We start from the raw sequence: 12,730 nt of genomic DNA on the forward strand, positions 1-12,730 counted from the left end.
CTTCCTTAACACCAATATACCACAGCAATACTAATATAGTAGACCCTCCCCCGAATACTGTGGATTTGCATACGTTGTTTAAAGGCATGCAAGACTTATAAAAAACGAACCAGCTATTCTGTGAAATGGTTCATTTCAACTCTTCACTGAAAAAATTGTCAATTTATGTAGAGAGATTATAATTTTATAGCACTTTTTATGACTATTTTTGTATTGGTGATCATTGCGACGTATTGCGTGCGTAAAAGACACATTGAATGACATGGCTGTCAATGACTACAAAGAACTCACGAGGAAATATTGCGTCCCACTGCGGACATCAAAGGTGGAATTACGCCCTATAGCGAAGAAACACTTCTTCAAAAGCAGTACAGCAACGGAGGACTCGCCAAAGATTTGTGTCCAGCCAAAAGCCGGGATGAAACTGGATGATAAGGAGATCTCATAGCGAGTCGGAGTTGGGGACCGCCTCAAATTACCAGTCAAGTCACCATTGGCATTGTTCACTCGGGAAATGTAAATTGTGGACGGCCCCTAACCTGGACTATAAACATCCGGGTGACTTTTACTCTGCTCGGCCAGCTACATGTCGTGTGCTAGCACGCTTCAGCCCGCATTAGGAGAGGCTACCCCCCCACCGATTTAAAACATTGGTTATATTCAAGGGGTTGTTTAAGGCTATTTGAGAAGGTTTGTTAGTGAGACATTTTGAAAAAACATTTTTGTGAATCCTTTGGCCTCCAAATGTATTTTTACCCTGGCGAAGGGAAGGTAAGAAACAGCACCTTTATCCTTTTTTTGCTCAAAGCTGCCATGTGAATCCCTCATCTCATTATTACTGTTTGACATATTTTCCCTGAAGGGGCGGTAAAGTTACCGCCTGATTAAAAAAATGTAGCTGATTGATATGCCTGAACAAGCTCAGCTATTTTTTTATGAGTCTGATCTTTGATAGCCAAGCCTGTCATTGGCAGAGTTAAGCAAAAATGAGGAGTTACTTAAACGGGATTGTTTTGAAGGGAGGCGTAGAATTGCATTTGAAACAATTCCAAGGTGTCTTAACATGTCTGTACCTACCAGATTAAGAATTGTACTTTCAACATTCTTTTTTTAAATCCCAAAGGTCAGAGTCTGTCCTGTCACAGGTCAATTACCGGTAACAACTGCTTTCCCTTCCTCCTCTACAGCGGAGCCAAAGCAGAGTACAGCTTTCATGTCGACTAGGAGCATCGCTTAAGTCTGGAAAAAGGACTACGAAGTACAGCACAATCGCTCCCATAATAATTGCTTCAATAGGGTTGATCTCAAATGATGTCACGTTTTCATCATTAATATGCATGAGTCGGACAAAATAACAGTAGGACCCACGCGTACACATCATTTTGGAAGAGAACGACGTCCCAGGCGTGAAATTTCAACAAACAAACACACTTTGGAAGAGCTTAAACGGTGGTTGACATACGGAGACCTCAAAATGGGCGGAAAGAAAGTTTTCAAAAAAAGATCAGATTTATTGTGTGATCGTTGCTGCAACTTCGGTGCAGTCTAGATGACTGCTAATACAATTGTACCTCGGAGTTTGAACGTTCCTGCAGTGTTCAAAGTCAGAATTGTTCAACCTCCGAAAAAAAATTTCGGAAATAATATAAATGCAATTAATCCGTTCCCAAGCTCCAAAAACAGAAAATTCATATTTTAATTTCTATTTATGTTTTTTACTTTTACACCATGTACAGTATTTAAACAATAAAAAAAATACCTTACGTTTTTTGTTGTGGTGTGATGGCATCAGTGGATGATAAATGCTATGTTAATGCTAGCTTTAGTTCAGTGCTGAGTTTGTGAAAACAATAGTGAGCTATTTACCTGTTTAAAGATGCTAATGACCCTGGGAGGTCCTTGAACTTTTTTGTTAGATGTCATGTCAACATATATGTCTTTTGGCTAAGATTAGAAATAAAAACTCCAATATTTAACAAATCTTAAACATTGTTCAAAATATGCTTAGTTAAGAGGTGTAGTTTGTAATTTTGAAAATTTTGACATCAATATTTTTCTTTTAGTGAAAATGAACATGGGCTCCAAATATCGGTTATCGGCCTCCTTGACCACTAATAATCAGTATCGGATACTCATGGAGGCTGCAGACACCAGCCATTGGTACCAAAGGCAAAAAAAATATGACATTTAGTAAACCCTCCTCACCAGTAGTTGGTGCAATAATGTATACATCAGAGGAAAAAAATTCTTTGGTCGCATTTTTTTGTCATTGTGTTAAATAAAAAGTACTCTGTATCCATTGTATTCAAGGTTGAATATTACTACTAGTGTCGGTCTGAAAAAAGTGTGAACATCCCTACTCACGGTATTAGCACTGTCTGCAGATGACGTCTTTTTAGAGTTTATTTGAAATGTTTTACACAGCAAAGGAATGTTTAGTTAATCACTTAATCACAACAAAGCAGATTTTAATACCCTTAAAAGACTGAATAAAAATAAGACCAAGCCTCTTTTTGCATGGAATCCTTCCCAATTCAGCCCTGACACTTATCCTCAAGAACGGTTCCTATAATACAGCCTCAACTGACATGTTTATGCAAATATGTCAGCAGATATATTTCCAGTCTTACTGGGATTTGTGTCTTCCCTGAGAGTCAATGCCAGGTGTCAAACTGTCCCTGGAGAGGTGACGAGGGCAAACAAGGAGGACCCTTGTCACCATATGTCCCTCTGCAGTATCGAGGACCTTCATCCATTCACTGTCATTTTCATATGCAGACAACAACAGTAGGCCCAATTTTTTTTAATATTAATTTGCTCCCTGTGCTAGGTAACGTCTTCCCACTCTGAACCATCCAGCATGCCACTGACCTTGACACTATGCCTGTCAACAGTGTCTAATTATCCTTTCGCCATGGACTGCGTTCTCACGTTCTCCCTATTGATTTTGGTCATTTTGTACCTGAACATTGTAATTAATCTGATTATGACAGTGTATGGGTCCAGTTCATTAGGCCGGCCCAGCTGTAATGGAGGCAGATGCCCGCCGGGCTATAAGGATTCATCACAGACCCACTGAGGCCTGAAGAACACATCACACAGGACAACGTGATGCACAAATAACACCGGGGAAGGATTGCATCATTTTGGAAATGTGACAAACTTTTACCAACAACAACTATCATAATTTTGTTTCAGATTTAAGAAATGGCTTGAAAAATGTCAGACTTCCATTCAATGTTTGACAGCAGCGGTTCGGCGAGTCAGTACTTATAAGCCCCGCTTGGCATCTGTGCTGCAAGAAATTTGTTGTGTTGATATACAGTGGTACCTCGGAGTTTGAACATAACATTCCTGCCAAGTGTTCAGAGTCCAAATTGTTCAACCTCCTCCAACGAGGACCCCCCCTTAGCTGTTCAACAACGTGCCTGACGTTAAACAATGCACGCAAGGACCGCTTAGTAGTCTCACAATATGCCCAATGTAAAATACACAAACTCAGCACTGAATAAAGCAAGCATTAACATAGCATTTATCATCCACTGATGCCATCACACCATCACAGGTAAGGTATTTTTATTGCTTAAATACTGTACTGTACTGTAAATGTAAAAAACATATATATGCTCTCTCTCTCTCTCTCTCTCTCTCTCTCTCTCTATATATATATATATATATATATGTTGTTTTTTGTTTTTTTGTATTCAAGTATATTTTTTATATCTGTTTTTATTTCCGCTTTTATTTTTTTAATTTGGGCATTTTTGGTCCTCCATTGTCCTGATGGTACATCGTGTGACTTCTTTATTATTGCGATCCCTTTATACCATGTCAAGCAAAAACAAAGAAAGAACATATGGTGTTCCGCAGGGTTTAATTCTGGGGCCTCTGTTGTTTTCATTGTATGTATCTGCTGCCCCTGGCTTCCATCTTAAGAAAACAGCAGTGGTTGTTTTAAAGTGTTGTATAAAAGTAGAATGCCATAGGAAACTGGTGGAGTTCAGTACTTACAAGGTTAAGAACCACTGTTTTACAGGAATAGATTTATATACTTTTTCTACAGTTTGCTAAGTAACCCTTCCATTTTTCTGCTAGTCTGTACCCAATATGGAGGGAGCCCATAATTGAGCAAGGTGGTGAAATGATGAGGCCAGTTTAAATCAATAGAACACGGCACCCTTGGAAAGGCTTGTTTCATTTGACATTTTAAAAGGACGCATGTTTTCCTGGTCGGCCAATAGAATGGCGGCTGTTGTTCTTTTGTGGTGCGCAAATTGTTTATCGACTTGGAAATGTGCGAGGGGTCATTTTATGTCAGTGTTCCAAGTCCTCCCGAGACGTCAGCAGACTCCCTGTTCCTGTGTGTCGATACAAGATTCAGTCAAGAAAGGAGGGCTTATCACCACTTGATCGAGTTGTTCAGTGTGACGCGAGCGTTCAGAAAGCCATTGTAACCACACGGGGTCCAAAACCAACTCATAAAATTGCTCTGAATTTCTTGGGGAGAAAAACTGCACCCAAAATTGGTGGCATTACATTTAAAAACACAACACAAAAAAAACATGCTGACATTTCTTTCCTTTTTTTTCTTTCCATGCTGACATTTCTTAATGCGAGTGTCATGTCTAAACTAGGAGTGGAAAAATGTTGCTGCTAATTAGTTTTTTTTAAAAGTTACAGATGGGCCGGGTCATTCAAAGGTGAGATGGTACAGGTAATTTGTGACATTATTTGTTTTGTTAATAACATGTTAGTTATTATATTTCTTTATATATTTATTTTTGAAGGAGGGACGTGTCATCTGAGGAAGAAGTAGCATTGGTTTTAAAGAAGTCAACCTTAACAATTTATTTATATATATATATATATATATATATATATATATATATATATATATACCATATATGTCAACAAAGTCAAGTCAAACTTTATTTATATAGCACCTTATCATGTAAAGAGGCAACTCAAAGTGCTTTACACATGCACGCACGCACAATTCAAACCTAAACTCTAAAAAGAAGTTTTGACCCTCAAAAAGACGACGGACGCATGGGGATCACCAAAATGTCCCCACAAGGACACATGGTGCCCACAATGATAGTAAAAACCTAGAAAATGGTCCCCATGATGTGATATAAACTCATGCGCACACACACACACACACACACACACACACACACACACACAAGCAAACAACTCACTAGTCTAAACATGACATTCTGATTAATATTACATTTGTGCAATATGAATTATGCAGCAAAATCCAGCCGTTTTTATTGATCTCAGGGGGCGGCTATTTTGCCACTTGCTGTCGACTGAAGATAACATCACAGTTGCTCAGTTAACAACCAATCACAGCTCAGCTTCAGAAAACAGGTGAGCTGTGATTGGTCATTGCATGAACCCTGAGCAAGTGTGATGTCATCTTCAGTCGACAGCAAGTGACAAAACGGCCGCCCCCTGAGATGGATAAAAACGGCTGGATTTTGCTGCATAACTTATATTTCACCAATGCAATATTAACCAGAACACCATATTTAGACTAGTGGGGTTGCATAGAACACATTATTGTCAAAAAACACTTTTTGGGTTGATTGCCTCTTTAACTCTTTTACTGCCAAAAACGTTAAATGACGTTTAGTAAAAACCTACGGAGGGCCGCCAAGGAAGTGAAGAAAGTTTCAAGCAGATCTAGTTAGCCTAATGACTATTTTTGGCCCCTAGATGGCAGCGATGACTCTCTTTTGACAAGATTGGGTAGGCGTCAGTAGAAGACGTGAGGCGGAGCTAGAGAGGACAATGGCTGGGGATGGGAAGCGAAAATGGCGACCGGTTGCAAGCAGCTCACGCTTGAGCATTTTTTTCAAAGACGAAAAGCATCAACCAGTGCTAAAGAGCACATTGATGACGACGATGATCATCATCGATGATGATGATGGTGACTCCGAGGTTGGAAGCGTTGACGCGGCAGTAGAAGACGTGAGGCGGAGCGAGATGGCTGAGGAAGCGAACAATGGCGACCGGTTGCAAGCAGCTCATCGACCAATGCCAAAGAGCACAATGATGACGACGATGATGATGATGGTGGCTCAGAGGTTGACGCCAAAGTTGGAAACGTTGACGCCGAAGTTGGAAGCGTTGACGCGGCGGCTATGACCACGTCATAAAGCCTCACCGGCTAGCGATGCTAACACCGGAAAACGCAGAGCACAACCGAGCACTTCTGCACAGGCGGACGTTCAATCGGACGACGAAGAGTGCCCCGAGTCCAATGCATATTCATCGGAGGAATGGGTACAGTCTGCTACTTGCTATTCCCCGGAAAAAAAGGCCGTCAAGAAAGTGTAACGTCTGCACGCGAAAGGGGCAATCGCAGTGAAACGAATCTGTTGTGCAAATCCTGCTCCGTCTCCTTGCACGCAGGGGAGTGTTACGAAAATAAAAACTGTATTTGAAACCTCCACATAATTCTAAATAGTACCACAGTTGCACACATTTGTAAATAGTTTGCGAAATTGTTTTGTCAAATTGTTACACAGTTGAATGGAAATAAACGTATTTTGCTATGAAAAAACACTTTTTAATTTTTGTTGGAAGTGTTTTACAGAAGTAAAGCACTATTTAGGTGTTCGTGGCATCATTCATGGACAAAAAGAAGTGTACAATTCACTAGAGTGCATGAAATAACATCGTTTCACAAAAAGCTTGTTTTCTCCGTTTTTTGTTTCAAAACAGAGCATTTCGGTGAAACTAACCATTTTCTATTGTTGATTACTGAAAAACCGAATAAGGTAGAAACAATGAGAGTTCAATCTTTCATTTGGTAGTATGTGTGTTTCCATAGTCCAAACACAACATTTTCTGTGGACCTTGAAAGATCAGTCAAAATGCTTAAATCGGCTGGCACTGGGGACAACCCGTTTCTGAAAACGTCTGGCAGTGAAAGAGTTAAGGACAGCTCTGGAATAAAATATCATAACATGTTACCAAAATGGCAATAGTCGACATAGTTGACGTCGCCGATGACGTAAATACGTCGGCTCGCACAACATACCGTCGACGTCGAGTCACAAGTGTTGATTATGTAAACATGTCTGCACGCAAAATATAGCATTGAGTGTCGATGACATAAATGCGTAGACATGCGCACACCGTCAATTGTAAACAGTTTCAAACGTTTCTTTTTTTACTTTAATAAACAAAGAATTTAAATAGTTCTTCAGAGGTGTCTTTGTGAATCAATAATCATCAACCCAAAAAGTAATCGCTAGATTAGTTGAAAAATTAATCGTTAGACTAATCGACTAATCGCTAAGATAGTCAATAGATTAATTGGGAGAAAAATTTGGGACAGGCCTAATTGGTTGTGTAATTTTAGAAGTGACGAGTTGGCAGGCACGAAAATATTTGAACACAAGTAAATTACGACGGAGTTCCATTCTTATGGCGACGTCAAAACTAGAATCTGTACTTAAGTTGCTATTGCCGTATTCAAGTTATAATTACAGTAAACAGTATGAAAAATTATTCTAGGCCATAAATATAAATCAATCAAACAATTAAAAAAAAACATTAGCTACATGGCTCGTTATGCCGCAAAAGAAGGAAATGTTATTCTTCCTGTCAGAGCTCCTTAGGCAAATTTATTATTAGAATATATGCAGATCAGTTAGTAATTACAATACCAAAGGGTTCGTTTTCCATTTCTCTAATTGTGTATGCGTGTGTGCATGCATGTGTGTGAGCTTTGATTGGTCTTACACGCTCTGCTGCACTTCAGCCAAACAACCACTTTACTTTGCTTCAAGCTCCTCAACTTCTCTTCCCTTCACTTTTTTTTTCTGCCTTTCCCTTTGTCACTCTCTCAGCGTAGTACCTAATGTAAAACAGCGGAGATGTGATTTCTATACCTCGGCTGGAGACCAGAACCTCATCACAAACTGGTCTCGGCTGGTTGTGTGAGCGAATCAAATGCCGGATGGCATGACCGAAACGAATTCAGCTGGAGACGGGTTACCGAGCCTCATCAGTGTACGGATGAATTGGATTCAATTCGGCCAAAAGGACCACGAAAGCGATAACTGACTGACTGCTGTGGCTATGAAACAAAACCTAAAATATGAAATGAAGCCAACAGAGAGTGTGTGTGCTTTTTGACCTTGGAGGTCCACTCAGGTATGACATCACCTTCTCATATGCTACTTGAATTATTAATTAAGAGACTTGTTTTCTCTGGGAGGTCAAGTAACATTTCTGAGTTTTGGTCTCTCAGTGTCTCTATGGGCTAAAAGCTGCTGATGTCATTAGCTTTGTTTATGCACAATAGACCCTTCTGGCTGACGTCACTGCTTAGCTACCGCCCCGCCTCCCCGAGGACAAGCCCCCCATAACAAATGAATGTTGAGAGCTTGATTTTCGGCAAGCGTTTTTGTTAAAAGGTGGGAAATATGTCAAGTGGCAGAAAAAAACGTCCCGAATAGGACACTACATTACTGCGACTTATGGGACGCAGCCGTTTGGAGCCGCTAGCTACAAAAAATGAAGTTGGTAGGAGGGCAAGGTGGAAGTGGAAGCCAAAGGTATGTTGTTTTTGGTTGAAACAATACAACGACAGGCTTGGGGAGTAACAGAATACATGTACCGCCGTTGCGTAATCAGATTACCCAAAAAATGTAACTGTATTCCGTTACAGTTACAGGAAAAAACATGTAATCAGATTACAGGTACACTTATTAAAAATAGGGATCGAACATACTCCAGGCTACCAAAAGAGGAACCAATGAGTAGGCAATGTTGCACTTTGTTTATGGTGACTAAATGAGCAGATGCTAAGTGTTACCACACACAAAATGTGGAGGAAATAATCAGTTTTGTTCATTTATGCTACTACGATTTGATATATATTACATAGTTGAATCAATAACTGACCAACACCATAAAGAAGACTTTTTGCTAATGTACATAAATAACACTGCCGAGACTTGCGTGAAACTGCCAACTTCGATAGCATTTTGACCACACATAAAGAGGGAAATTGATCCGGATTGTACAAACTTGTAAAGCCTTTGTGTGATCAGATTTGAAAACACTCAGAGGAGGCAATTTGGCAAGTTTGCAGCATCGCCGAGTTGAAAAACAAAACAAAAAAACTCCTGACACTTTATCGGCAATCCAACATCTCCAGCTCGCGCACGTATACCATGTCCTTTTTATCAAAGTGACTGTCAACGCACTTGGGCGGAGAGTTGACGGATAAACGCTACTTTTCGCGCTCCGCGTTATTGTAGCCCACTAACGCTGCGCCAACACTTTTCTGCCGCATGGCAGAGAAAGTCACGTGACGTCAGGATCTATATGGGATTTAAAAAAAAAAGTCCATCTGTGATTGTTGTACACAAATTAAAGGCTACAATGCAGTTCGCTTTCATGACAACCATGGATCCAAAGACAAGGAGAATTTTTTTTTTTCTATTTAACTATAAAAGGCTTGTCTGGTTTGCTTCAGGCCTACCACTTCCATTCCCATCGATTTTAGCCACAACAGGCATCTGGTTTTAGGCAGAGAAAAAAAAATCCCACTCTTTTAAAAGACCAGAAAGACCTTGGCTCACCTGACCAGAGAAGAGTAGTGGACCATGCGTGATTATGGATCCCTCTGCTTTTGTTGGACAGTGCTTGCACACCATTGTACTGATTGGCCTGCCATTCTGCTCAATTCTAATGATGGGCCTACAGTAAAGACTTTTTTGAAGCTCACGACTAAATAATGACATGAAAATAAATCAGCATTACCCAAGAATTACAATTTGATCAGTGCATCACGTACAGGTCTCTCTACGTTCTACAGTATTTGTGTCTGGAGCCTTTTATTAGATTAGGAACGGGCATTTGACTTCATTTCCTTAATCGGCTATGGGAACAATTTATTTTATTGCTGTTATGCAGTGAATCTTCGTTCTTTCCAGACCCACCTGCTACAGGTGAAAATCTGCAATATAGCGAGAAAACATATGTAAATACACAAATAAATAAATAAATAAATAGAAAAAAGAATAGCACAGTTATTTTCCCATTAAAGCAGGGGGGTCAAACATATGGCCCGGGTAGGGGTTTAATCCGGCCCACAAGACGATTTTGTAAAGTTAAAAAAATTAAAAAATTTAAAATAATGTTGGACCAATTAATCAGCCTGCCACAATCAGAACAGAGAAATTCCTAATTTCACAAGCAGTCCTCAGATGAGCAATGCAACTTGTACACGGAATCGTCCTGGATGACATTATTTTACACACAACATAAAGTTACGCTTTGTTTAAAAAAAAATAAAAAATAAAATTATAGAACGACATAAATTCAGTTACTGGTAACATAAACACAGATGACAAGGATTAACGTCCTTATAACTTCATTAACTGCGCCACACAATGCATTTTGGGAACAATATATATGCAAAACAGGTAGATTTAACACGTCCGGAACTCATACAGGCAAAATGTTGCCCCATATGCATTTGTGTTATTTTTTTGGAACAAAATGATTAAAGCTGAGCTTCGTAATTTAGGGCTGGCCCGCAAATAGCAAAAAATCTGCATATAATTGACGACATTTGTTTTTAAGTTATATACCAATATTTTACGGATCCGGCCCACTTGGTAAAATATTTTCCTCCATGCGGCCCCTGAGCTATTTTAAATGTTTTAGTGTCCCAAAGACAGTATGTATTTGGGACATCACAAGGGGGGGCATTACAAAAAATGTAATGCCCCCACTTGTGATTTCTTACTGCAGGTCTGGTCAAAACGTTGGAAAGAAAATATTAAAAATGTAATTTAAATAACAAAATATATGGACTGAAATTGTCAAAATGCAAATATAAAAGCAGGATACTTTAAGATTGAAGAAACAAAAAAAAATTGATTGAAGTGCCTTCCAGCTTGTCAATGACGTAATTACAGCGGCACTAACAAAATGCGCGATTCTACAGAAGCGTATTGCATTCACTTGAAAAAAAAAAGTTCTGTTTTTCTGACTAATTTTTGGGGGGAGCTTTGTTTTTTTTAGTATTTTTTTCTGTCTTATTGAATATTTTTCCCTGTTTTTTTTTGAGTAATTTTTTTCAGTTTTTCTGAGTAAGATTTCCCTGTTTTATAAAATAATTATTTTTCTGTTTTTTTTAGCATTCTTTTTCTGTTTGTTTTTTTTTTTAAATCCTGGTTTTCAGATTATAATTTTTTCTGAATATTTTTTTAAAAGGGTTTTCCCTCGGAGATTAGAGAACAAACCACAATACAGTATACACATTCATTTCTTTATTGAGAGCCAGTAAGTAAACATGACCATCTTATTGCATATGTAGGTATGCGGGAAAGTGTCCGCTTCTGCTATTAGCGAGTCTGCAACAAGTCACTTGGAGTTCAGAGGTAAAAAAAAAAATACAAATAAAAAACTCAGAAAAACAGAACACTCTGCTCTGTTTTCCGTAATATTTTTTTGTTTTGTTTTTTCTGAATAATTTTTTTTCAGTTTTTTTGCAAAAATGTTTTTTCTTTTTTTTTTTTGCAATATTTTTTTCCCCTGTTTTTCGGAGTAATTTTTCCTCCTGTTTTTCGGAATATTTTTTGACAGAAAAAAAATATTCAGTAAAACAGAAAAAAATATGTTTTTTTTTTCAAGTGAATGCAATACGCTTCCGTACGATTCAGACATGTTCACTTGTTTATAAAAAAAAAAAAATCAACTTGTTAACGTCAAGTACATGTTGGAGGTGGCATAATTTGTTCATCCTCTTCAGAAAATGCTACTTAAAAGTTAACTGTCATGTTTGTGGTGTTTGAAGGTTATAGCGAACCCTTTTGCTCTTTCACTACTTGATAAATCACACAAGTACACAATGGGACAAAGTCTGTGTCACATGCACCCTCTTTTTCCTTGGCCACCTGCATCCATTCATTTCTCTATGAACACGGGATATCTTCACACAACTCATACGATGGAGAGATGTTGGAAAAGAAAAAACAATTAGTGGCGCTGATGGAGGCCGTATGAGGTAATGAAATCGCGTATCTCATTGTAGCGTGTAATGGAGAGCAGTTTGAAGTTAATTGAGGGGAGATAGGACACTGGGCCACAGTCTGCCCGAGTATTGTAACAGCACATGGAGCTTATCAGTGAGAAAATCACTGGACTCAATTCCTCATCAGACCGCAAATGACAATTATCTTGGTTTATCAGAGTAGATGGCGAGATCAGTTATTATCGTAATTAAATTCATATCTTTTCATCCATTTCTGGAGCATGAATGGACCATTCAAACTGACAGCCACTGATAATCCATGTTCAAAAAATACTCTATTCTATTACTTGTATATGTTTTTCAGAATCAACATAATTATGTTTGCCCAATTCATTCCATTTGAGTTGAATTTCCATCAGTGGCAGAAACTATTGTGGCTTTAAAAATAAGATGCCAGTGATAAATGATAAAGGCTGGGACATTGAGGATATTTTCAGAAGGAGACAGAGTGCCACCTTGTGGTGAACAGTGCAAATGAAGCTTAGAGAGTGCACATTCCTAATGTCAAAACACCATTGGGTTGCAGAAGTCAATCATTCTTCAAACAGACCTCAGGGATTGTGAAATAATGCTCTGTATTTTTGGCAAAAACATGGCAGGGCACAGAAAAACCCTGTGAGAAAAGGCACACAGGAGGAGCTTATCCACACTGAGAGG

Source organism: Vanacampus margaritifer, chromosome 2 (genome assembly GCF_051991255.1).
Source record: "Vanacampus margaritifer isolate UIUO_Vmar chromosome 2, RoL_Vmar_1.0, whole genome shotgun sequence".
Classification (NCBI taxonomy): domain Eukaryota; kingdom Metazoa; phylum Chordata; class Actinopteri; order Syngnathiformes; family Syngnathidae; genus Vanacampus; species Vanacampus margaritifer.